The sequence below is a fragment of the Vidua macroura genome, chromosome 4, assembly GCF_024509145.1.
Source record: "Vidua macroura isolate BioBank_ID:100142 chromosome 4, ASM2450914v1, whole genome shotgun sequence".
Taxonomy (NCBI): domain Eukaryota; kingdom Metazoa; phylum Chordata; class Aves; order Passeriformes; family Viduidae; genus Vidua; species Vidua macroura.
In genome coordinates this window covers 16,843,294-16,848,098 of record NC_071574.1, presented here as the reverse complement: position 1 = coordinate 16,848,098, position 4,805 = coordinate 16,843,294, and the positions used below count along the sequence as shown (strand labels likewise).

The following is a 4,805-nucleotide window of genomic DNA, read 5'->3' as shown; positions in this document are numbered from 1 at the left end:
CTGGGGATTTGGGAAAGAGCTAAGAAATTTAGTGGAAGACCCCGTTGGAATATCTAGCCAGTTGGACCAGTTTCTAGGGCTGAGTATTTGTACCTGGGGAGACCTGAGCTATTCTAAGCATTCTGTTCTTTCTGAGAAAGGTCCAGATGATCTGAGCAGCAGGGGTGAAGATATGGGAAAGAGAGGGTGGATTGGGGCCCCCAGGGAACCAGGGGATGCCCTTGGTGGACCCCAACTGGAGTCCCAGCCAACAAGAAGGTAGGCAAAACATGAGAGACTATAGGTCCCTCATGATAAGAGGGATCAAAGAGTATCCCTAGGGGAAGCAACACGAAATTGGCCTTTGATGGTACTCAGGAGAAGGATGAGACCCCGGCAATTTGGCTTAACCAACTAAAACGAAATTTCCAGTTATATTCAAATATAGACCCAGATAGCCCAGAGGGTCAAGTCCTCTTAAAGGTCTAGTTTGCCACCAAATCCTGACCCGATATTAGACAAAAACCAGAAAAGATAGAGGACTGGCAAGCAAAGAACATCAATGAGTTGCTCAAAGAAGCCCTAAGAATGTATTTAAGTGGGAAAGTAATCACAGCAGCAGCAGCTATCCTGATAAAAGAAGCCCAAAAATTGATCCTGCAAGGGAAAATTAAAGTACAAACATATACTAGTGATCGTAGATCACCTCACTCACTGGGTGGAGGCTTTCCCAACCAAAAAGGAAACTGCAGGAAGTTGCAAGAATAATCTTAGAAAACATCATACCACGATATGGGCTAGTCAATAACATTGACTTGGACCAAGGTCCACATTTTGTCGCTCAAACTTTACATCCCCAGTAACAAAAGCCCTGGGGATAAGGTGGAGGTTGCACACCCCATGGCATCCTCAAAGCTCTAGAAGGGTGGAAAGGATGAATAGAACTCTTAAAAATGTGTTAACTAAATTAATTGAAGAAACAAAGATGAATTGGCTCAGGTGTTTACCTCTCGCTCTCTTGCGCATCAGAACCAGACCTTGGTCTGACACAGGGGTCTCTCCCTATGAAATAATGTTTGGACTCCCTTTTTTTAATCACCCCTTTCAGTACAGCAGATTATCTGGAAGGGGAGGCAGCAACTCAGAAATATTTAGAGGTCATAGGAAAATCCCTAGAAGGCCTCCAAAAGAAGGGGTATCTCTCCCAAACTTCCCCTCTGGACGCCAATGCCCACATCAGTCTTGGGAATTGGGTGTTGCTAAAGTCCTGGTACACTACCACTCCATTAACCCCCAAATTTGAAGGACCTTTCCAGGTACTACTCACCACACACACTGCGGTATGGACCTAAGAAAAAGGCTGGACCCATGTCACCAGAGTTAAAGGACCAGTGCCACCCCCAGACGCCAGACCAGACCCAACAGTGTCACCCGCCTCCTCTTGTGCATGGACAGTAATTAAGAAATCAGAGGACTTAAAATTAACTTTAAAGAAGACTTGCTAGAGGCTGATATACAGTAAGGTGTTAATAACTGTTTCTGAGTTAAAGTACCATAGAAAAGGTTTAAGTACTTGGTAATTGTTTAATAAGACTATGTGTCCTTTAGCCAAAGGAGTTACCTAAAAAAAACTTGGTTTCTAAAGAACACTAGAATTACCCTCAGGCCTGAGTAAAAGCATACAAAAGCCAAAAGAAGTTAGCCCTCAAAAGCCAAAGACTGTAAGTTGATGCGGGCTTAAGCCCGATCAAAGAAGTAGAGGAGGGATTTGTTATGAACAATTTCCAGGTGTTCCCCAGAGACGCAGGCAGGGCTTTCCTAGTTCCCATAGCAACACTAAAAGAAAACTACTAACTCTAGCTAAGTACCGATATTGAAATGCTAATTAGCTAATTGCTCTGTTTGTTTTCTCTAAACTACCTGGCCTCCCACCCCTCCACGCTGCCATTCTGGGACTAACATGCAAATAAAAACCCCTTAGGATCATGGGAGTATTTTTAGGAGATAAAAATGAATATAAATCAAAAACTGAACACAATAGAGGAGTCTAGATAAATGCCCTAGCTGAGGAAGAGGGAAACACATCCCCTGACTGGCTTTTAACCATCGCCATCACCTAAGAGAGAACAGACTATATTAGGCTCTGAGAAGCAGGGAGATAGAGACAGAGAGCCCTGGTGCTGCCACCATGGAAGGAGCGGGGACAGCTGTTGTTCTGGACTTCAGCAACAGACTCTGCACACCATGCCTCCTCATCCTCGGGCCACCGGTGTGCCACAAGGAAAGGAGAAAGGACAGCTGCTGCTCGGGACTCCAGTGACAGACTCTGCACGCTGCCTTCCTTCCGGCTGCCTGGGAAAGCTACGACCGCGGGGGCGAGCTCTGCGTCGAGCCCCCTGCCCAGCTGATCTTTTTAATAAAGAGCTGAACATTTTAATAAAGGCATTAGCCCTGTTCATTTCAACTTTCAATAAAGCACAGGGGTCAAGCCTCAGCTCTTCTGAATCTTATGGGACCAACTCACTACTTTCTGGGCTTTTATTGAAAATTGCAGGCCAGCAGAAACTGTAAAAGGTGCCTTGAATAGGCACAAAGCAGGAGTCTCCTGAAAAGCCAAGTGAGCACTTCGCAATCAGGCACTCTGAAATGAGAAAATATGTATGATTACCTTTCACAAAGATTCAGATTTCCACTTAAACAAAGCAAATATTTCTAGCAAAGAATGGAGCATTCTTGTTTACCTCACTTTCATTAGCACTAATTAAGCCCATTTGTTAAAAAAGCTGCAACAGACAAAGGCACATGGAAAAACTGAAGGATACTATCATAGGAACAAAATATCCTGGCAATATTCACTGAGCTTTAATGCAAAAGCTTGAGCTAATCATAACAAAACAGAAGTCATGTCAAATATTGGCAGCTTCCCTAAGCCCTTAAGGGAACATAATTCTACAAAATCAATTTAATAAAAGTATTGACACTGAACATTTTCTGGTTGATGTCATAAGAACCATTTACACAGGCGTATATGGTGTTAATGTCTGAATCTTTCCTTTTTGAAGCCATTAATACCATTTAATATAAGATGACTATTTGTTGTGTGTATGGAAGTTCCTTACGCACCATTTGATGCTTGTTCTCAACCCACACTTTCTACTTTCAAGCAACTCTCCTAATCTCACCTTCTAACATGACTTCTTGTTATTCAGATGAATATATGTCAGCAAATAAAATGCTTACATTCACTACTTACAATTTGCTTTTGTAGAATGAAAACCATACTGGAGATGGCCTTTCTGATACCTCTTTGGCTGATGCTGCTACTTGAACTCTGGAGGGTCAAGGACTACCACAGACCTTCCCCTGAGAGGCTGCCAGCAACTACAAGTGTTCATTTCCAGGCAAAGATTGCTTTGGTAAGTCAGTTTCAAGAAGAAAGTACCAGTAATTCACATGTTTGGGCCCCCTTTCAAAACAAACAAAATACTCAAACAAAACACAGACACACACTCGTGTCTGCCTAATTCTAATCATCAGAAGGAATAGCAAGGAAAACAAAATTCCGAAGTTATAAAAATAACATCATACTGCTGTGTAAGAGCTATCTGTGCTATAGAAATAATACACATTTACTAGTGGGGCAAGCAAATATTTTCCCTTCTAGTGCCCTGTATTTGCTGTTCAAATAACAAATAATAAAAGGTGAGGCAGTTTCCCATTTCACATCTATAAAATTTTAAGTAGATGTCTTCAATAAAGCAGCGCCCAGAGCTCCAATAACAACCTGAAACAGCACTATTTTACCTAAATGGTTTTATAAAGCCATGGGGCTGCTGAAAAAAAGCTTTAGTAATAGCTGTTTCTTTTATTAACACCCTGCTGGTTGGTTTATTAAGTATATAAGATAAGGGAAACAATTATCCCTCACACATCAGGTCGACAAGCAGGGTTAACCCTCATCGGCCTGAAAGTGCTCAGCAGTGTCTTTTCTACAGCCTCAGGGACTGACAGATACACATACAGCATGTGTAGATATACACACTTATATAAAATGATATACATATATATATATATATATATACACACATATAAATCCACAAGCAGAAGAAAGGACCTTGTACCTCACCCAGTGCCACAGCTGAAAGCAAAGCAGCCACAAGGGGAGGCGGCACGGACCGGCTGTAAACAGCCCCTCAGAGCGCTACTCAAAAAACCAAAACTTTTCTTTCCTGAGACAAGGAAGGAAGCTCTTCCCAGCCACAGCGCATTCAGAGCCAGGAAAGAGCCACCAACCTGCCAGGAGAACGTCAGCGCCTCTCGGCAGCCCTGAGGAGCAGGCACCAACCTGCTGAGAGAGCGCCGCGGCCTCACAGCTGAGCAGCCCAGAGGAAAGGGGCTAAGAAGCCTCTCAATGTGCAGAAACACCATCCCCTCACAGCTGCCCATCCGCAGAAGTCCTCAAAAAAGCAAGAAGAAACCCCACCACACCCCTTCCCAGCTTTTTGAGGACTTCTGTGGGCGGGCAGCTGGGAGGGGCAGGGTCTTCCCACCCTGAGAAGTCTGAAAAAGGGCAGGAAGCCATGAGGGGCCGACGTTCTCGCCCTCAGCCTCGCCTCAAGGCCAGCAAACAGGTGGGGACGGACTGGTGAGGCCTTCCAGGTGTCTGCTCACTTAGCTGCGTTTGGCAAGTTCATTTTTAGCCATCGTTTTTTGTGTGTTTTCTTTCTGTGTGTTTGGTTTTTTTGTGTATTTTTGTTTAGTTGGTTGTTTTTTTTTTAATTTGGCCCCAAAAGCCCCCTCAGAGCCCTGTGGGGGGAGCCGGCTCC

The 4,805-nt window shown here is 44.0% G+C and overlaps 1 long non-coding RNA gene across 2 annotated transcripts; it reads right to left on the bottom strand.

Moving 5' to 3' along the window:
- Nucleotides 1–2,503: 2,503 nt before the first annotated feature.
- Nucleotides 2,504–4,573, bottom strand: LOC128806620 (uncharacterized). 2 transcript variants are annotated; one of them, XR_008436883.1, is made up of 3 exons: nt 4,273–4,573; nt 3,233–3,445; nt 2,504–2,620 (listed from the first exon to the last, which is right to left on the bottom strand). It is a non-coding gene; the product is annotated as an uncharacterized LOC128806620 (long non-coding RNA). The 2 variants fall into 2 exon arrangements; XR_008436884.1 differs by having other exon boundaries at nt 4,325–4,573.
- Between the last annotated feature and the right edge of the window lie 232 nt (nt 4,574–4,805).